The sequence below is a fragment of the Narcine bancroftii genome, chromosome 1, assembly GCF_036971445.1.
Source record: "Narcine bancroftii isolate sNarBan1 chromosome 1, sNarBan1.hap1, whole genome shotgun sequence".
NCBI lineage: Eukaryota > Metazoa > Chordata > Chondrichthyes > Torpediniformes > Narcinidae > Narcine > Narcine bancroftii.
In genome coordinates, this window is record NC_091469.1 from 379982949 (window position 1) to 380005111 (window position 22163).

At 42.0% G+C, this 22163-nt stretch overlaps 1 protein-coding gene across 8 annotated transcripts in view; it reads left to right on the top strand.

The window, feature by feature from the left end:
• Window positions 1-22163, top strand: part of LOC138751311 (F-actin-uncapping protein LRRC16A-like) — a 378511-nt gene that overhangs the window by 103612 nt on the left and 252736 nt on the right. Inside the window, exon 1 of one of the 8 annotated variants that reach the window (XM_069913454.1) lies at window positions 9073-9139. The exons of the other annotated variants lie outside the window; for them this stretch is intronic. The gene's annotated coding sequence lies outside the window, so the exon portion shown is untranslated. Of the gene's footprint in view, window positions 1-9072; window positions 9140-22163 lie in introns of those variants that run through there. 8 annotated transcript variants of the gene reach the window in all.

Sequence of the window (22163 nt, forward strand, 5' to 3'; positions counted from 1 at the left end):
ATTTCAGTAGAGGAGAAGCCAAGTTTTTGAAGAAGGAGGAGATCTCCGATGATCTGGCCTGGAAGACCTTGTCCTGGGTGAGCTACTGCCTATTTTTAGTTTTCTGTCATTTTTTGATCTTGGGAGGTAACAGATAAATTTTGTTTAGACTGCTTGGTATCATTCTTGAGATGTCTGAGGTGAAAATTTTCCACACTGAGCAAGAGTAATGAAAGGCATGGAACTCAAAACAAAAAAGATAGGTTAGGTTGTTTCCATTTTCATGTTTCAATTTTGGATATGCCCAATGCGGCATTATGCTAAGAGATTTAAAACTATCTTACAAAGCATCAACTGCATCTGGAACTGCAATGGTGAGCACCTTTAATGTGATGTCCATATTGAAGCATCAACATGGCTCAGTTGGAGATGTGCTCATTGAGTCATGTGGTTGTAAGATTTAAATACCCAATTTAGGCATTCAGTTCCTTGTCCCATCTTTCTGCAAATTTACCCTGGACATACTTTTAAGAATAAAAATCCCAACTTTCTCTCGTCACTCTTCACTCAGAGTAAAGTTAGACGTATGATCGAAGTATTAGCTACCAAAGACAGTATTAACTTTGACTCCAGTCCTACTGTTCAGGCTGCAGATCAGTTATTATGATGAAACTCTCCCCTGCCTTGGAATGACATGTTGAATGTCCAATTCATACATTATCCTTGTGTTCACTGATTTGTGGGAATCCAAATGTGACGAATTGCACATCGGGTTAGTAATTCAAAATAACACTTAATTTCTCAGGGATCGCTCAGTACACCAAATATTGTCATCATTGCATTATATTTGAAAATTGAGTTGGTGCGGTAAAATCAATGCGCATTATTTCTGATGTTAGTAGTAAAACTACCATCATCAGCTTGAAGTGACAGATTGTGTCTCTTTGTCTTTGCACACAGTTTGACCTGCTAAGTTTCTCCAGCATTGTGTTTTTACTTCTGATGTTAGCACATACCTCCTTGTTTACTGAATGATGGCTGATGTTAGTTATGCAAATACATTGAATGGAAATGCAATATCCCCATTCTTTGGAGTGTACCTCTGGCATTCCTCACCTAGGACAATGCACTTGATTGACCTAATGGGCATCACTACAGTTGTTTCTAATGACAATTTTTGCATAGCAACACTATATTCAATTATTTTGTCCTTTTTCAGCATTGGTCAATGTTAAGTTATCTCAGCATCTGGTGCAATTGTGATGTATATTTTGCTCTCCCATGTGCATCATTCTGTTGAGTTTAATACTGCCATTGCTATGCACAGTTTATTTTGTGTGTGGAGCTCATCATAATATCACTACCCTTCTTAATTTGCAAAATTGACCACAATATGTTTCTGGGCCCTACACTACTGATTGAAATTGGAAACCACATTGCTTCCAAGACTAAATAGGGATAGGAAGGGTTTAGAAGGATATGGATCAAATGCAGGCAAATGGGGCTAGCCCAGAATGCATTGCTGAGTAGAACTCTCTGACAATACCCTGAAACAGCCGAATTACGTTCTTCTCTTGAACCAGAATAGCTAAAGACAGCAGTTAAATAGTCATGCTTAGAGGAAACAGTGAAAATGAGACAGTGGATTAAACTGAGACAAATACATCTGATGGCTTCTATCTGCTTTGTAGTCTTTTTGAATATTAATCCCAGATCAACTGGGACAGCATGGTTGGTGCAACAGTTAGTGCAACACCATTACAGCGCCAGCGAATGGGACTGGGGTCCGAATCCTGTACTGTCTGTAAGGAGTTTGTATGTTCTCCCCATGTCTGTGTGTGTTTCATCTGGGAGCTCCAGTTTCCTCTCACTGTTTGAAATATACCAGGGGTTGTAGATTAATTGGGTGTATTTGGGCAGCATGGGCTTGTGGCCCAAACCAGCCTGTTACCGTGCTGTATGTCTTTTTTAAAAAAAACACACACAAACTGATGTACGCACAGTTTTTTGCCCAGAGAAGGTGAATTGATAACCAGAGGACATTGGTTTAAGTTGAGGTGGGGTTTGGGAAGAGATTTAATAAGAACCTGAGGGATTTTTTTACACACAGAGGGTGGTGAGTGTATCCAACAGGTTGCCAGAAGAATTGGTTGAGACAGGTATCATTGAAACCTTTTTTAAAAAAAAAGTTGGATGGTTAAGTTTTGAGGGATATGGGCCATCTTTGTCAGGGTTGGAAAGATGGGCTGAAGGGCCTGCTTCCACCCTGTATGACTATAACGTGTTTCCAAGCAGCAGAGACTTCTCTGTCATTGGTGACTCCAATTGTCATTGTCCCAGCAGCATCTCCTGCAGCACTGTAGGATAAACACGGCCTCTGTCTGGGGGAGTTGTGGCCATGATTCCCATTGAACTGTCTGGGACTTATTTTCAACCTTTCTTGTTCCCTCCAGGGAAGCCTTGTTGTTCGAGCTTTCCTCTTGTGAAAGTTTGGAGGAAGCAATCGTTCACAGTCATCTCAGCTTATTGCCATATCTTGTATGATGTTTGATTGAAACAGCCAAACTTTATAGTGAACTGTTTCAGTCAAGTTCAATGCAAAATGCAGTTAGCATTGAGTTTCTGGGTATGCGCATACAGTGAATAGCTTAGTTTTGGGTGCAATTCAGAGAGTCTGGAAAAAAGTTTCCAGTCACTGAAGCTGTTTTGAATTGAAAACATAGAAAAATACATGATAAGCAAACAGGTAAAAGGATTAATCATCACCCTTTTTATTAGCATTTTAACAAATCGATAAATTAAAATCCTAGTCCAGTTGAAACAGCTTTTGTAGCCTCTGTTACTGTCCTGTTTCTTGACGACCTGCTGAACAATAGGTGTCTCTTTGATAGCTCTGGCAGATTAGGTGCTGGGCACTCGTGAACTGCTCCATAAGGTGTTGACCATCAATTGAATGACTCTTGAAACCAGTTGAATAAGAGCTGGACTGGGGAGTTCAGATGTGGCTAGCATAAATGTGTCATCAATTTTCACAATCTCATTATAATTAAATGTCCTATTTTAATTCAGGTTCAAGTTTATTTAACCAGGTGAAACAACTTTTGTCTATGCCACTGTGTGTGCTTGCACACTCGTGCACACACACCATATGTACATAATCATGTATGTACATAATAGAATTTAAAATAAATACTGTATATGTAAATATTCGGGATAATTTATTTGGTTACAGGATACTGTTCATCAACCTCACGGCTGTGGGTAGAAGCTATTTCCCAGCATGTTGATGCTCCCGTACCTCCTTCCTGATGGTGAATCACACCATTATTCAGAGCTGGAGTGGCCACTGCAACTATGTGGCCCACTAGTTTTGAACATTTTAATCCCTGTGTTCAATCCACTTGGCTGGGCCTTAACCAGGTTGGACCAGGTATTTCCACACTGCAAGGCCCTTCACACGGGCTCCAAAAGAATAACCAGTTCTTTTACAGGTGACGGTTTAAAGATTGTTCAGCTAAATCAAAGGCAAAACTTCAAAGCGTCATGAGATTTTTAATGATTTTCTAAATGTTATTTCACCCCACCCACCCAAAATAACAGAAATAAATTCATGGTCCTTCCATCCTGGATGATTGGTTGACAGCAGTGACCATCATCAACACAGCCTATTGGTGTGTGGAAAACCTGATGCGATTTGGATCGCTCCTCGTGTCTTGAAGGCACAAATGCTGCCAACACACAGGAGGCTGCAGATGCTGGAATCTGAGAGTAAACACAGCTGCTCGAGCAGCATCAGTGGAAGAAAACCAACGGTCGACATCATGAGCCAAACCTCCATCTAAAGTGTTCCAATTCGAAACATCGACCATTCATTTTTAATTCTTAAATTTTATTTACAGCACAGTAAAAGCAGATTCCAACCATTTAAATCTGCACTGCTCAATTAAACTACAACCCCGTACGTTTTGGAGGGTGGGAAGAAGCCCATGCAGAGATGGGGAGAAGGTACAAACTGCTTATATATACAGTAGAGGATTTGAACATGGGTTGCTGCCACCCTAATAGTGTTGTGCTAACCACAATCCTAACAGTTTTCTCCCACTGATACTGCTGAACCTACTGAGTGCGATGAATTCTAGCAAGTTGATCAACACTCTGAGTGCTCTGGATATGTTTCCCTAAACCAACATAAACTTCCCTGGTTGCTGCAATTGTAGTTAACTTTCAGCTCCTGAAAAATGTCAGTGATTAATGAAGATTACAAGCCTCCCCTATTCTGTTTCAGACATAACCATTAAGTTCCATAGATTGCATTCATGACTCGACTTGGGGCCATCACGGGTAATGAAGAAGTTTCAGTTTTTACAGATGTGCTTCAGTTGATTTTGTCCGCAAGTCAGAAAGTACACCAAAATCACTTTGTGTGATGAACATACCTTGACTTACTGTAATGATGGACATCAAAAACACCCAAGACTGCCGATAAAATAAATTACTAGAGTTGGAAGAGAGAGAGAGAAAAAAGTTAGTTCTGCCCTTCATTGGATGAATATATGTTAGACTTTTGAATTTAAGAAAATTATGGGAGCTTGTTCTTGAGTTGGGTGTTCATAACCCACCGATGTCATGTATCTGGAGAAACTGAGAAAACGTGGATTAATATTTTACTGGCCTAATAGACAGGGTTTTTCCTCGAGTGGTGCATATCGAATCCGAGCACAGGAACGGGAGAAATAAGAGCAGGAGTTGGCCATTGAGCTTGCTCCACCATTCAATAAGATCATGGCTGTGGAGATGGGTCCACTTACCCGATTTTTTTCGCATAACCCTTAATTCCCCTGCTGTGCAAAAATGTATTTGTATCTTTAAGTATATTTTATATATGCTGTTTCCTTGGGCAGAGAATTCAATAGATCCACTATTTTCTGGGAAAAACAGTTTATTCGCTTGTCCGTCATAATCTCCTCCCCAGAATCTTGAGACTCTGACCGTATTAAATCTACTCAGAATCTTGAGGTCGCCCCCCCCGCCCCCATTCTAGTCTCACCTACCAGTGGAAACCACTTTCCTGCCTCTATCATATCTATCCCTTTCATAATTGTATGTCAAAGATAAAGTTTTGTGGCTGTTTGAAAGCATTTTTAATTGTTCTATTTATTAATAAAAGTACAATATCTATCAAATCCTGCTTTGCTGTATTTGCATTTTTATGAAAAGTCAAAACATTGAAGATGTTTTGTATGTCGATTTTTTTATTTTATTTTAATATATGTCAAAATTATAAAGCAGATCCTGTTGGACGAATTGAGATGGTTGTGTGTCTGTTTTTTTTAATAAAAGGACAAGTCTTTGTTGTGATCAAAGCACAGTAAAGCAGGATGGTTTTCTGGTATCCAGGCCAACATTTATTTCAAAACTGACTATTATTGTTTTCTGCTTTTTGTGGAGGTCTGTGTGTATTATACATCACTGAAGAAGTTCCATGGTAAATCTTGGAAATTATTCTTCAGAAGCAAAGCACTGTTTTGGACGTCCAATAGTAAGCAAATGTTCAGTCCAAATGTAAATACTTCATTGCTGGTTCTGTTGAAGGTTACTTCACATGCAGTGATATCTATCAATACAGATAGTTGTCTGGATCGATCATTCTGGAACAGCCCCTTTCTGTCCAGACAGCTGTCCAAATGCTGAGTCTCTACATCTTCGAGTCAAACTCTTGTTTGCTATTTCAACTCGAGAGATGTGGCATAGTTGTTTAGAACACGAATGTTCTGGAGAAACTCAGCAGGTCACACAGGAAGCAAGGACAACCAACATTTTGGGCCTGCGCCTTTTATCAGCTAGAAACAAAAACAGACAGGTGCTCTCAGCGCTCTCCTATTAGAGGGTTTCCCTCTCCCACAATCATTTCTCATCTGTTTTTTCCTCTACCCGCCCCCCCCCCCCCCCAATCTCTATCTGTCTGGTGACTGCTTTCCGGTTGGTCTGAGCTCTTCCCCCACCCCTTATTCTCTTTTCTCGTCCTCCCCTCACCTTTTGTTCAGGAACCTGACTGTTTTTGCTACTACCTAAAAAATAATTAAAACCCAAAATGTTGTTTACTCTTTACTTCCCATTGATGCTGTGTGACCCACTAAATTTCTCCAGTACGTTTGTGTATTCCCCTCGACCGCAGCCTCTGAAGTCCTAGTTTAATTCTTACAGGTGTTCTGTCTCAGTACTATTGATAGGCTCTTACAGAAGGAAGAGCCTGTATTGAAACCATTTTAGTCATATTAGATTGAAAACACAAGGACACTCAGTTGAATACATAATTATTTCCAATGTGAATACTTAGCTTCTTTACCCACAGGCTGAGAAACAAGATGGAAATGAGGAGGACCTCTGATCCCATGCTAAGTTTTACCTCCCATGGGATTGGAGGTCAGTTCCAAAGGTGAATTCCAGCAAAATGAGGTCCTGCCATTGGATAGATGACCAAGGATTGGAAAGACATTGGAACTGGTTGTTCTTTTTCCTGCCACACTCTAACTGCTCAGGCCTGTACCCTACCCTTGCTTATCCAGTCCTATTAGTACAAGCCCTTCCTTCCACCATATGTTTATCTTGGCTCCTTTTAATTCTGCTACTTTCCTTGGTCAGTCCTGTAAGAGCTAATAACTCATCTTCACACTCTCTGTCAAGCAGTGGCTTTTGATTTCCTATATGTTTTTTTTTAATGTGGCTAATTTCTAAAACCAGAGTTTAACAGCATCTAACTTCTCCCTCCCCGTGACACTAATAGAAACATTTCCTCCAAGACTACACCATCAAAATGTGGCAGAATTTTTATTTTTAGGGCATTCTGTTTCCTGGAATCGAGCTTATAAATTTTTAGTCTTCTGTCCTTTAATATAACATGGTGATAAGGACAAAACACAAACTCGAACTGAGTCCTTATTGAGGTTTGGTGAATATTGAGCTTTTTTCCCCCAGTTTTGTTCATGAGGTAATGATGCAGGGATTCCTTTTTGGCTGTATTCACTACCTAATGTTACAACCTAATAATTGGTACATTTACATTCTAAGATAAATCCATCTTTTTAAACCTTATTTGCAAAATAACAAGTGATCTTTTTATTTGTCCTCTGTAATTGTTCCCCTAATTGGATTAAAATTAGTTTGCCATCTGCACTTATAATTTTCAACTTGTTCTCTTGTAGCTTGCTGGAGCCCATCAGCCAGCTGCTGCCTGAAGACTGAATCCAAATGCATTGACTGATTAAATAATTAGAGCTGGTGCAGGCCACTCTGCCCATCATATATTTTCCTATATTCAATACAATTGTGGCTGATCACATTGTACCATCAATTGCATACCTCCCTACTCATCCATTGTGTTGGTCCTATTGAATGTCGTTTGGAAGTCCAGAAATATCACATTAAATATGGATGTCACTGTTATCAAATCCAGTGAAGGGAGTCAAACAAGACTTTTCCTTTTAAAGCCCACAATTCTTTTAAAGATGAGTTTTTTTTCTCTTCATTGAAATTTCTGCTACTGAAATTAAACCAACTTTTCCATGGTTCCCATTTAGATCTTACTTCTACATTTCTTTTAGTTTATGGATACTTTGGTTTTCAGATGTCAAGTCTAATTAAGTTTAATATTTGCGGTTTAGGTCCTTTTAAATAAATTATGAATGTAGTCAGTTTTTAAAAGCTTTTTCTTGAATGTGACTGATTTATACAAACTTTGCACCATTATGTTTAAAGTTATATTGTCATTAATAAATTAGCTGTACTTAGTTTGTCCTTGCTTTCAGTGAAAATATTTGTTCTATTTGGAAGTGATACAGGAGTATCAGAGCCAGCACCTCCAGGCTGAGGAACAGCTTCTTCCCACGGGCAATGAGAAAGCTGAATGATCAAAGGACCTGCTCACAATAACCATCCGAGATACTCATATGTACCAAACAATATTTATGTATTTATTTGTATATATGAATACTCGTGCTGCATATATATTTGTCTGCATGTTTTGCACCGAGGCCAGAGGACGCTGTCGCGTCGGGTTGTACTTGTACAATAAACTTGATTAAATTTAGCCATCAACTTTTTCATATGGTTTGCACCCTAACCATATTTTGTGCTGCTGTTTGTCAGGATTATGCCTCATGATATACCTTTCTATGTGGACGTTGGGAAAGTTAGCAATTAAGAGCACCGTGAGCAGTAACCCATTTAACCACTCCAGGAATATAACTTTGGCCTGAACCTGATGACCAATGTTGATACAGCATCGGTCATAATTTTCACAGGAAGATTTTGTGGTATTTGCAAACTTTATGAGAGGATAATAAACCAGACAATAAATCTTTGATTTTATGCGCTAACTTTTGCAGTAGAAAACTACTGAGTGTGTGCATTCCAAGTTCCCACAGTCCTGCTATTTTTAAGACTTTTACATTTGCTATTGTGTGTTTGCCAGTGGCGTCTTTTGAGATGCTCGGTGGCATTAGGGAGGCTAACTAACGTGGCCATTGAGAAGGCTGGGAACACGATGTAACAAATCTCTTGTATTGCTCACAGTCTTAAAAAGTGCACATTCATTACGATGCAAGTGGTAGAGCCACAAGTACACAATGAATTATAGTTGGCACACAATAGTCCATTCAGAATGGAGCTTACCCTTTCAGTGATCACCAGCACTTCCATTTAAATGAGCACCTTTTCCATTTGCCACCGTCCTTGTACTGAACAGTGAAGGAACCTTTCATCCAGTTGCTGCCACACCGATGTTTGGATTTGGCATGTGCTCTGATTAATTTAAGCTTAAAGAAAATGTACTTCAAATTTGGTGCCTGCTGATACTTTGGGCAGTAGTTGGGTCTTACAAGTAAAAAATGATGGAGATTCTCAGTAGCCTGGGCAGAATCTGTGAAGGAGAAACCTTCACAGGTAAGAGGGAAATACTAGTTACTTTCAACCAGGAAAGGGGGTAGGGGAGAGGTGGGTAGAACAAAGGGAATATCTCTGATTGGGTGAGCCCAAGTGGTGTAATGAAGGAGTATTGGCCCATTGAGTTTCCTTGTCCGTGTGATGAATTATAAACAGTGGGGCTGTGGAACATACATCAGGCCCAACAACATGAACAGAAGCAAAAAAAAAACTGAGCAAGGTGGGCAGATTTGGCACATTGTGATACAGACAAAAATTGAATTACCCAAAGTTGAAGAGTTTGATGGAGTTCAGGAGGTTGCAAATTGCTGGATGGAATGTAAAGGAGTGTGCCACGTGCTCGCTGTGGGCCTTATTGGAAGAGTGCAGGTAGACACAAAGTGATGGGTCAGAGTGGGGGTAGAGGGGTGAACTGTCTGCGTCAAACCCATTCAGCAGTATTATTTGTTCCACAGATGCCCCACTTTCTTTCTGACTGAAAACTAATCAGTTTTTTCTCTCTGTCCCAGTCCAGATGAAAGGTCTCAGACCTGAATCGTTGACTATTTCTCCTTTCGTGGATGTGGCTGGATGTACTGAGTGTTCCCTGCATTTTGTTCCTTGTTTCAGATTTACTGTATCTGAAGTTTCTTTTAATTTTATTTTTCAGCCAACTGTCTTAAAATGCCCATATTCTGTCCCACTCAACTACCTACTGCTTTCTGAGCTTTTGGAAAGGTGAATGGTTAAGTTAATATTTAAAACTTTGCAAATAATTAAAAATTTAACTTCCAGTGAACAGGAAGAATGGCTTGGACAAGAAAAAAAAGAGCTTGCACATTTTCTGTGACTTATCTGCAATTTCTCTGTGCATTTTAGCAATATTTCCAGCATCAAGGCCATGAAAGTTCTTCAGTGGTATTTTTGTGCAATAGTTAATTGAAGAACAATACCAAAGGTGCTGGAGAAACTCAGCAGGTCACACAGCATCCATAAGAAGTAAAGGGTGACCAATGTTTCGGGCTGGCCCTTAAATTAACTTTGAAATTTCATTCAAGATAATCTTGCAACTGTATCATGCAGGATGCTACTGTTTCTGCGTGACATGTCATTGCCAGTTTAATCTGTCAGAGCTTCAATCTCCCATCTCCCACCCACACCCACTTCTGTATCATCTCACTGTCAACCCTTTTGTGTTTCGCTGTTGCACATTTTCACTGAGACTCTGTGGCTTTGCCTCTTTTTCATTCTTCCTCTATGAAGAGCTTGATTGTCTCCAGAGGCAACAAAGCAAGTATATTAAATCTGAAGAAGATTGCGCTAAATCGATCTAAAGGATATTTTTCATCTACAAGATTGCATTCAATAATGTGTTGTGATTTTTGGATCTGATAAATGGTTACGTTGTGATTTTGGAATCTGACAGATTATTATGTTATAATTTTGGAATCTGATCAACCATTTATGAAAGAAGTTTTATGGATTTAAGACAGCATTATCTTACAGATTGTACTATCCATTTGAAGGGGAAACCTTGTAATTTTCATAATTTTGGCAGCCATGTTGTTTAGAAAAAAAAGGCACTTCTGCTTTAATTAAAGTTTACGGTACATCATAAATCGCAAGTGTTGAATGGGGTGGGAGTGTTTCCATCCCATCCTGGTTATGGAGTTCCAGTCCCAGGTTACATGGTTAACTCTGCACCTGCATTGCAAACAATATATATATATAAATATTAAATATATCATAACCTTCAAAACGAATGAAAAATTTAGAAAAGCAGATGCTGTAAATCTGAAACAAAAATTGAATACTGAGAACACAGCAAATCGGGGAGCATCTGTGGAAAGAAAATCACTCATCGCTTTGGGACTGTAGCCTTTCTTCAGAACTGGACCAAAGCCTCCGAGCAAGTAGTGACCACAATGTTGCAGCATGCCCGATGCAGTTTGAGGGTGAACACCATAGAGTTGAAACAGCTGTCTTCAACTTGCAAAGGTAGACTGAGGGAATAGGCTCAGAGGCAGGTCAATAGATGAAGGGGCTTGGATAGGAAGGACAGTCAGCACTTTTTTTTTAAACAGGTCGACAATAGCAAATGCCAGAGGAGATCTGTGTAAGTTTAGGGGAGATGTTAGAGATAAGTGTTATACACAGAGAGTGGTGGGTGCCTGGAATGCATTGCCAGCAGTGGTGACGGAGACTGGTATAATAAGGACGTTCAGAAGACTTAGATCGGAACATGGATGTAAGAAAAATAAAGGGTTATGGGAGTGAGATAGGGAAGGATTAGATTGTTGTGGAATAGGTTTACATGGGTCGGCACAACATCATGGGCTGAAGGGCCTGTAGTGTTATTTTCTATGAACACTGGCAGATATTCAAACAGCTGGTCCTTAATGTTCATCACTGAATTCATCACAATTAGAAAGATGGACTCCATAAGAAAGAGGCAAAATCTGTGTCTGCAAAAATAGTCAATCATCATGCTGGATTGAAACATAGGCCATACAAAGTGGCAAGGGCTGGGGGGTAAATCAGGGGTCAAGGAAGTTTTTAGGAACCAGCAGCAATAGATTTAAAAAGCTCAGAAGGGCGGACTTTGATATTTAAGAGAAAAAATGTATAATATCAAAGCAAACAGTAAGAGTTTGTAGTGATGTATAAATAGAAAGAAAGTGGTTAAGGTAAGTGTGGCACCTTCAGAAAATGAAGCTGGTGGGTCTACAATGGGGAAACCAAGAAATGACAGATATGGTAAATCAGTTTTTTTTTTTGCATTGATCTTCATTGTGGAGGATTCTGCAAGTGTTGCTTAGATAACAGGTCGACACATTTCAAATAACAGGGTGAATGTTTTGGTTCCAATCATAAAGGCTAAGGAAACTCACAAGACAAAAGGCAGATGTATTGCTACATCCAAGGGTTTTAAAGGAAGTGGCTGCAGAGGTGGGACCATTGACTGAAAAATTTCAATGCTCTTTAAATTAAAGGAGGGTACCAGGAGATTGGAAAATATCCAATGAGACGACTTGTTTCAAAAGGGAGGAAGACAGAAGACGGGGAACTATGGACCAGTTAGTTATAACGGCGCGACGCGGGCTACACACTCTATTGGTCTGGCAAGCCTATGGATGAACGACGCCTATCTGGTGTAGGCTTCATGGTCAAGAACTCCATTGCCTCCAAACTCGAAAACCTCCCGACAGGCCACTCGGACCGAATCATGTCCATGCGACTCCCCCTTCAAAACAAGCGTTGCATCACCCTCATCAGTGTCTATGCTCCAACTCTCCAGGCGGAACAAGCAGAAAAGGACAAGTTCTACACTGATCTGCGCAACCTCATTCAACGCACCCCTACAGCCGACAAGGTTGTCATCCTTGGCGACTTCATCGCTCGCGTCGGCAAAGACTCAGAAACCTGGCCAGGAATCCTGGGCAAGCATGGTGTCGGCAAGTGCAACGACAAGTGGAGCTCCTGTTGGAGCTCTGCGCAGAACAGCGGCTTGTCATTACAATCACCCTTTTTCAGCAGAGGGACAGCCTGAAGACTACCTGGATGCATCCCCGATCCAAACACTGGCACCTCCTGGACTACGTCCTGGTGCGAGAAAGAGACAAACGAGTTGTGCTCCACACCAGGGTCATGCCCAGCGCCGAATGCCACACTGACCACCGGCTTGTCCAGAAACAGTAAAGCCCCCAGAAAGAGGTTCAATGTTGGAAACCTGCAGTCAGACAAAGTGAGAGGAAACTTCCAGGCAAACCTCAAAGCAAAGCTCGAGGATGCAATCCGCCTCACGGACTCGTCCCCTGAAACCCTCTGGGATCAGCTGAAGACAACCATTCTGCAATCCACTGAAGAGGTACTGGGCTTCTCCTCCAGGAAAAACAAGGACTGGTTCGATGAAAGCAGCCAGGAAATCCAGGAGCTGCTGGCAAAGAAGCGAGCTGCCCACCAGGCTCACCTTACAAAACCGTCCTGGCCAGAGAAGAAACAAGCCTTCCGTCGCGCATGCAGCCATCTTCAGCGCAAACTCCGGGAGATCCAAAATGAGTGGTGGACTAGCCTCGCCAAATGAACCCAGCTCAGCGCAGACATTGGCGACTTCAGGGGTTTTTAACGAGGCTCTAAAGGCTGTGTACAGCCCCTCACCCCAAGTCCAAAGCCCGCTGCGCAGCTCAGATGGCAAAGTCCTCCTCAGCGACAAGATCTCCATCCTCAATTGATGGTCAGAACACTTCCAATCTCTTTTCAGTGCCAATCGCTCAGTCCAAGATTCCGTCCTGCTCCAGCTCCCTCAACAGCCCCTAAGGTTAGAGCAGGATGAGGTCCTCACCCGGGAAGAGACATATAAGGCTATTGAACAACTGAAAAGTGGCAAAGCAGCAGGTATGGATGGAATCCCCCCAGAGGTCTGGAAGGCTGGCGGCAAAACTCTGCATACCAAACTGCATGAGTTTTTCAAGCTCTGCTGGGACCAAGGAAAACTGCCTCAGGACCTTTGTGATGCCATCATCATCACCTTGTACAAAAACAAAGGCGAGAAATCAGACTGCTCAAACTACAGGGGAATCACGCTGCTCTCCATTGCAGGCAAAATCTTCGCTAGGATTCTCCTAAATAGAATAATACCTAGTGTAGCCGAGAATGTTCTCCCAGAATCACAGTGCGGCTTTCACACAAACAGAGGAACTACTGACATGATCTTTTCCCTCAGACAGCTCCAAGAAAAGTGCAGAGAACAAAACAAAGGACTCTACATCACCTTTGTTGACCTCACCAAAGCCTTCGACACCATGAGCAGGAAAGGGCTTTGGCAAATACTAGAGTGCCTCAGATGCCCCCCAAAGTTCCTCAACATGGTTATCCAACTGCACGAAAACCAACAAGGTTGGGTCAGATACAGCAATGAGCTCTCTGAACCCTTCTCCATTAACAATGGCGTGAAGCAAGGCTGTGTTCTGGCACCAACCCTCTTTTCAATCTTCTTCAGCATGATGCTGAACTAAACCATGAAAGACCTCAACAATGAAGACGCTGTTTACATCCGGTACTGCACGGATGGCAGTCTCTTCAATCTGAGGCGCCTGCAAGCTCACACCAAGACACAAGAGCAACTTGTCCATGAACTACTCTTTGCAGATGATGCCGCTTTAGTTGCCCATTTAGAGCCAGCTCTTCAGCGCTTGACGTCCTGTTTTGCGGAAACTGCCAAAATGTTTGGCCTGAAAGTCAGCCTGAAGAAAACTGAGGTCCTCCATCAGCCAGCTCCCCCACATCTCCATCGGGCACACAAAACTCAAAACGGTCAACCACTTTACCTATCTCAGCTGCACCATTTCATCGGATGCAAGGATCGACAACGAGATAGACAACAGACTCGCCAAGGCAAATAATGCCTTTGGAAGACTACACAAAAGAATCTGGAAAAACAACCAACTGAAAAACCTCACAAAGATTAGCCTATACAGAGCCGTTGGCATACCCACATTCCTGTTCGGCTCCGAATCATGGATCCTCTACTGGCATCACCTACGGCTCCTAGAAAGCTTCCACCTGCGCTGTCTCCGCTTCATCCTCAACATTCATTGGAGCGACTTCATCCCTAACATCGAAGTACTCGAGATGGCAGAGGCCGACAGCATCAAATCCACGCTGCTGAAGATCCAACTGCGCTGGGTAGGTCACGTCTCCTGAATGGAAGACCATCGCCTTCCCAAGATCGTGTTATATGGCGAGCTCTCCACTGGCCACTGAGACAGAGGTGCACCAAAGAAGAGGTACAAGGACTGCCTAAAGAAATCTCTTGGTGCCTGTCACATTGACCCCCGCCAGTGGGCTGATATCGCCTCAAACTGTGAATCTTGGCGCCTCACAGTTCGGCGGGCAGCAACATCCTTTGAAGAAGACCGCAGAGCCAACCTCACTGACAAAAAGCAAAGGAGGAAAAACCCAACCCCAACCAACCAATTTTCCCCTGCAACTGCTGCAACCGTATCTGCCTGTCCCGCATCGGACTTGTCAGCCACAAACGAGCCTGCAGCTGACGTGGACATTTACCCCCTCCATAAATCTTCGTCCGCGAAGCCAAGCCAAAGAAAGTAATTGTTAGCAAGAAGCAATGTCACAAATCAGAGGAAAGAATTAATATTTTAAGATAGCAGAATCTAATCAAACTTGTTCATTGTGATTTTATGAAAGGTAAATTATGCTTGATGAATTTGTTGGAATTCTTTGAAGATGTGACGGAGAGAGTTTTTAGAGGGGAACCTGTGGATGTAATGTATTTTGATTTCCAAAAAAATTTTGTTGAAGTGCTACTGTATAAATTAAGAGCTGATGATTTTGGAGGAAGAACATCAGGACGGATTGAAAACTGGTAGTCTGGAGAAAAGAGAGGGAATAATTTGGTCCTTTACAAGCTAACGGGTTATGAAGCAACCCAGGGATTGGTTCTTGGATATTTGCATTGATGGCCTGTAAAAACACACAAATGCTGGAGGAACTCAGCTGGTTATGCAGCATCCATAGGTGGTAAAGATGTATAACTGACATTTCAAGCCTGAGCCTTTCTTCAAGGAATGACGTTTTGGGGCTGAGCCCTTCTTCAAGATGTTTGTTACATATCTTTTTACCTCCGATGGGCACTGCAAGACCCGTTGAGTTCCTCGAGCATACCTGTGCTTTTACTACAATCGCAGCATCTGCAAACTTTCGTGTTTCACTATATTGATGGCATGACCAAGGGAGTGAAATAAAAGCATCCAAGTTCACCACTGATGCCCAGATATTTGAAGAGGATATTATGATAAGGATAGACAAAAAAATAAGGAAATCAAGCTAAGTTTATTATCATCTGATTCCACAAGCACAACCTAACAAAGCAGTGCTCTCCGGTCCTCCGGTGAAGTGGATTTTAGTGTGAGGTCATGCATTTTGCTAAGAGGAACTAAAAGGCAGGTTATCTAAATGGAGAGAGTGAAAAATGAGTGGTGAAAAGGGTTTAATTATTCCAGCGCATGAATCATAAAATTAGTTGGTATGAAGTGGTTATGAAGGCAAATGGCACATTGTCTTTTACTCCCAAGGGGATGGAGTTTAAGACATTTTGTTTAAATTGTGCAGGGTGTCGGTGAGGAATACTCTGCCCTATTTTGTCCAAAAAAGGACATGTTGGTATTTGACACATGCCAAATAAGATTCACTGGGCTAATTCCTAGGATGACAGAGTGGCCCTTTCTGGACATGTGTCTGTGTTCCTTAGAGTTGAGACGAATGAGAGGTGATATCAGGCAAATGTACAAAATCCCAACTACGTTTAACAAGATTGATGGTGCAATGATTTTACTGGCTGGAAAGTCACAAGCAAGTGGACATGGCAAAAAACTGAGGTGCATAGAAACTTCTTCCATCAGAATGTACTGGATGTCTGGAATTGTCTGCCCAGAGCATGGTAGAATCCAGATAATTAGAGCATGGTGGAATCCAGATAATTAGAGCACGGTGGAATCCAGATTATGAGATGTATTTAATTTGGAGATTGATAAATATTTGAAAGATCAAGGAATTAAAGATATCAGGAGCTGGCACTGAGAGAAGTTGACACCTATATAGATCACCCATGATCATGTTGTAGAGTGACACAGGCTAGCTCCTGCTCCTATTTCCTTGGGTGTTAATATTGTTATGAAAAAGAGAAATTCAAACAAATTTTCAATGAGAGAGAAGATGGGATTGGCTTGTGTGGAACAAAAGGGTGCGTCTGTGATAGGGACAGTTGAAATTGCTTTCTGAGCACAATTATCAATGGTTAGCGTAATGCTGGGTTCAAATCCGGTACCGTCTCTAAAGAGTTTGTGCACTCTTCCCGTGTCTGCATGGATGTTCTCCGGGTGCTCCTTTTTCCTCCCACCCTTCAAAACATATGGGAGTTGTCAGTCAATTGACGTATTTGGGGGTCATGTCTGATGGGCCAGAAATGCCTGCTACCACGCTATATGTCTAAATTTTAAAATCACACTTTTATCAAACTGTGATGCCTTCTAAATATCAAATTGGCAACGTGCATGCTTTGAAATGCAAATTTTATCTCAGTGCATCAGGCATTATGATTTTCCCACTTATTTTCCCACTTATTTTCCCACTTTTTTAACCACTTATTTCTGTTGCATTGTCAGACATGTTTAATTTCAAGGTTGTAGTGATGGATTGACAGGGACAATTACAATTTTATTTGCAATGCACCCAGATGTGCTTCATATATTACAATGACTGCACTTCAGAAATATTTCAGTTATTACAAATGCTCTGAATGAGATGTAAAAATAACTTAATAAATAAAAAACATATTCTGACCGCACATGAGCTGAGGCATTGCTGTGAAGGAAAGTATGGTTCGTTTTGTCACCACTTGATGCTTATCCCTGGGTTAAATACACCAGGTAGCTCGCTGCTTCAAGTTGGGTAGTTGCCAGGGAGGATGGTATAGTTGTAGTTGGACTGATGCAGATGCGTCCCCACTATTTATTTTGAAGAGTTTCTTTCATCCACTTTCGCCTATATTTCACTCATGGTGTGTTAATGATTGATTCATTTATCAGCACCATCAGGAAATGATGGGCCTAAGGTTTTCGATAACATCCTGGATGTCCCTTGTCTGCCTTGAATGGCCCTGGAAAAGAGAGTCCCAGAAGGCAGAATATTACATTTCTGAGAGCAAGTTTTGACCATACCCTTGAATGACTTCCTCCTTAAACCTGGTGGTCACATCTTGCGATCAAACCCAGAATCGTGTGCCACTTGCTGGATTTGTGAACAGTTCATCCTCCCAGAACAGCAGAGTGAGTGTGACTACAGCCTCAATACTCGGTGGAGTTAAACAGGAAAGTCTGTAGATCCTGGGGATCAAGTGCAAAACAGAAATGTGCAGCAGAAAGTTAGCAGGTCACGCTGCATCCATCAGAAGTACAGATAACCAACATTTCAGATCTGAACTCTTCATCAAGAATCTTAATATTGGGTGTATTGGTCTGGCAAGATATTCTGATGTTGGTTTACATGTCCTTGCAGTGAATTTTAAACCTGGTGAAGATGATGATGTTATCTACCCAGGACTTTGAGGTGTCTGCTGTTGATAGTTCAGTCAGAAGAATCTAGGAGGTCAGGGATTGGTGCTGCCCAGTAAAGTGAACTTTATGTGCAATACACAATAGTGTTGGCAAAACTCAGCAGGTCATGCAGTGTCTGCAGGAAGCAAATGTTTCAGGATTCTGCCCTTTATCAAGATATGAGCAGAAAGCAGGGAGGTGCCCAAATACAAAAAAGTGGGGAGAGGACAGGAGGGAAGAAGGGGCAAGTGGAGATGCACAGGCCAATTGGCCAGTGGACATAGATGGATATGGATAGCAGAGAAGAAAAAAAATTGAGATATGGGGGGGGTGGTTATAGGGTTAGCTCTCTGAATGGAGAGGGAAGGGGTGGGGGACTGGAGGAAAAGAGAGAGGCTTAATGAAAATTGGAGGTCAATATTAATGCCATCTAGTTGGGGAGTGCCCAGATGGAATATTATGTGGTGCTCCTCCAATTTGCAGGTAGCCACAGAGTGGCAATGCACAAGGACAAGGTTGGAATGGGGTGTGGAATTAAAATGATTGGCCACTGAGGAGTCCCTGTTATTGTGTGGACAGAGCGAAGGTGTTCACTGAATCGAAAACTGAGTTTTGTCTCAGATCTGGTCTTCATCTCCTAATCCAAGGGCTGTAACTCTAAATGCAGTGCTGAATTTCATAAATAATTTAAAACCCACCTTATTAAGTTCAATTTCATTGTCCTAGCAAACTCGTTCCCAGATTTCATGATCTAGGCCTCAGCACCTCCTCTGCATCTGGATCTGTGGCTTCCTGTCTCAACAGACTGCAATCAGTGAAGACAGGAAATAACATCTCTGCAATCACACTCAACATCAGTGCTCCCCAAGGAGTTCACTGCTATATTCACTCTACACCTGTGAATATACAGTTAAATACCTTTCCAATTCAATCTACATATTTGCCAAAGATATCATAGTCATCAGCCAGGGGTCAAATAACAACCGGTCAGAAATCTAGGAGGAGATTGACAGTTTAGTGGCATGGTGCCAAGGTCACAACACCTCTCTGTATTAGTAAGACAAAGGAGATGATTGTTGACTTCAGAAGAGGTGGCAGAGACCACTCTCCTGTCCACAACAATGGCACTGAGTGGAAAGAGGATAGAGTTTCAAGTTCATAGGAATAAATATCTCCAATGAGCTCATCCAGGACAAGCTCATCGACATGATGGTCAGTGAAGTGCACCTACACCTCTACTTTGTCAGAAGACCAAAGAAGTTCAGTATGCTCCTCCCCGTCTGTCGTCAACTTCCACAGGTGCCCCATCAAAAACAGACTTGCTGGATGTATCACAGAATGGTGTGCAAGCTTCTCTGCTCAAGAGGAAAAGAAGTTACAGAAGGTAGTGAATGCACCTCAGAAAATAATACAAGTTTCCCTTCCTTCCATGGAATCCCATCTACATCTCCTGCTGCCTAGGAAAACCAATCAATGTACTGAAGGGCCCATCACATCCCAGACACTCTCTGTTCTCCCTTCTCCCACTGGAAGGAGTATGAAAGTGTGCAGCAACATGCTTGAAGAGAGTTTCTTCCCTGCATTCTTCAGGCTCCCGAATGGACATCACAACAGTTCCATCATGCTTTCCTTGCTTGATCATTCTTTTCCATTGTAACTCTAGACTTTTATGAAGTAGACGAGCATAATTTACAGAGCTGCATGAATGTTAGAACCAACCTGTTAAACTGCTCACAGAAGAACCCTTCTTGCTGTACTAGGTGTCACATGACATACAGTATAAGCTGAAATTTAAAACACAGTGTGACTATCTGCGTAAACCATTCTGCGGATGTACCTTCACCCACCTCCTCTCCTTATATTTCTCGTGTTTGTCAATCCATACTACATAATCATCTCCAATTATCTGCATGTTGCCTCATCAAAAATCCGTGTACATGATAGAAGCTTCATCTTTCCACATCAACCCTCCATCACATTGGCAACAGAGTATCTAGTTCTCTATTACCCCTTCTACTTTTCCCAGCACTTTTCCAAAACCTTCAATGACTTTTCTTCATATAATGACTTTGCTTGACACTTTATAAAGCTCAGCCTTAATAGAGGGTCCTGATCCAAAGCATCGTCTAACCATTTCTGCCCATGGATGTTGCCTGGCTTACTGAGTTCCTCCAGATGTTGTTGTTTTCTCTCCCTTCGGAGAACCTCTATTTTAGCAAGATTCTCTTATCCTTTGCATTTTTAACATATCAGAAAAATGAAAAAGTTGAATTCAGAATGTCTGTGTTTGGTCAACTTCCCATTTCTCCGGTCTGCTGTTTCCCATGTTCCTTTTGCCTCCCTATCTATTCTCCTAACTAGGCCTTTGTATTTTGTTTTTCAAAAATAAAATATCATTTATCTCCCAAAGTAAACATTATTTACAATAAAACTATATATAAAGGAAAACAGTCCAGTCTTTCCACATCCTTATTGCCATATTCATGCATACATTCCACGCTAGCATTGTACATGAATCCTCTAGTGTGCTACACAGCACAGTTGCCAGACTTCTAGTTATTCCCCCTTTGTTGTTTGAAGGGCTTCCCCTCGGTCTCAGCCCCTCAATACTCAGTATCGGAAGGACTCTGGACTGTGGTCCTTTCCCACACCTCCTTCAGATTGACTTGTCCCTTAGGAGCCTAGGATGTGCCCATTGGCAGCATTCCTGCACTGTCATCTCAGTGTGCTGGAAAACCAACAGGCTTTGGACAGACCAGAGGACATCTTTTACCAAGTTGATGGTCATCCAGCAGCTCTGGGTGTCTGTTTCTTTGTGCATGCCTGGGAACAGCCCATAAATCAGAGTCTTCTTTTACGGTGATGCTGGGGATGAACTGTGACAATATAATTGAAATTGAAGTAGTGGAAACTTTCTCTAGTATATGATTTGTAACTCTTGTCCTTCTACTGACATCATCCCACCCACTCGACGTCTTCTTTGTGGTGCTGTGAAAAAATTGTAAAATCATCCTATCTGGTCTACAAAGTTTTTTTCAAATAACATTTTAAATGAAGTTGCTCTCATTTACAAGAGAACTTGAAAATGTCCAGAAATAAATAGCACAGATGAACATTGGCATTTCATATGGAGTCCACGCTGCTGAAGACCCAGCTACGCTGGATGGGTCACGTCTCCAGAATGGAGGACCATCGCCTTCCCAAGATCGTGTCATATGTCGAGCTCTCCACTGGCCACCGTGACAGAGGTGCACCAAAGAAAAGGTACAAGGACTGCCTAAAGAAATCTCTTGGTGCCTGGCACATTGACCACCGCCAGTGGGCTGATATCGTCTCAAACTGTGCATCTTGGCGCCTCACAGTTCGGCGGGCAGCAACCTCCTTTGAAGAAGACCGCAGAGCCCACCTCACTGACAAAAGGCAAAGGAGGAAAAACCCAACACCCAACCCCAACCAACCAATTTTCCCCTGCAACCGCTGCAACCGTGTCTGCCTGTCCCGCATCGGACTTGTCAGCCACAAACGAGCCTGCAGCTGACGTGGACATTTACCCCCTCCATATATCTTCGTCCGCGAAGCCAAGCCGAAGAACAGCTTGCTTTTAGGTGAAATCAATGCTGATGCAGTGTTGATGTCAATACATTGTTCCTTTGTTAAAATACATGCCCTCAAGATGTACTGCAGATCTGATCTTGCAGGAAACTTGTCTGTGCTTTGAAATGTTATAATTTAAGTTATTTTGTTTCAATGCCCTTGAGTTGCCACACTACCTGTCTTCAGTGAACCCATTAGTGCAGTGGCTTGCAGTGATTGTCACAACTTAAAACTTTGAGGACTATTTCAGTTTATCATTGACTAGGTTAGTTATTTGCCACTTTAAAAAGTAATGAGAGTAGAGGCTTGCCTTGACAAACTTTGGTAAAGGCTTTGCATGTCTAATGGTTGAGTAGGAAAGTGAACAACAATCAAGATTCTTTTATTGTCATGTAATAAAAACAGTGCAATATTACATAGAATTGGCTTTCGGCTGCCTTAAGGCGGACAGATTCACCATCAGCAGAAATTGCCTGAAGCTCCTTTTACAGTCGGAGAAAGAGAAGCAAATGAGAGTCTCCCCAGAGTCACCATGTCCGTGAATTCGCCTCCAGTGCT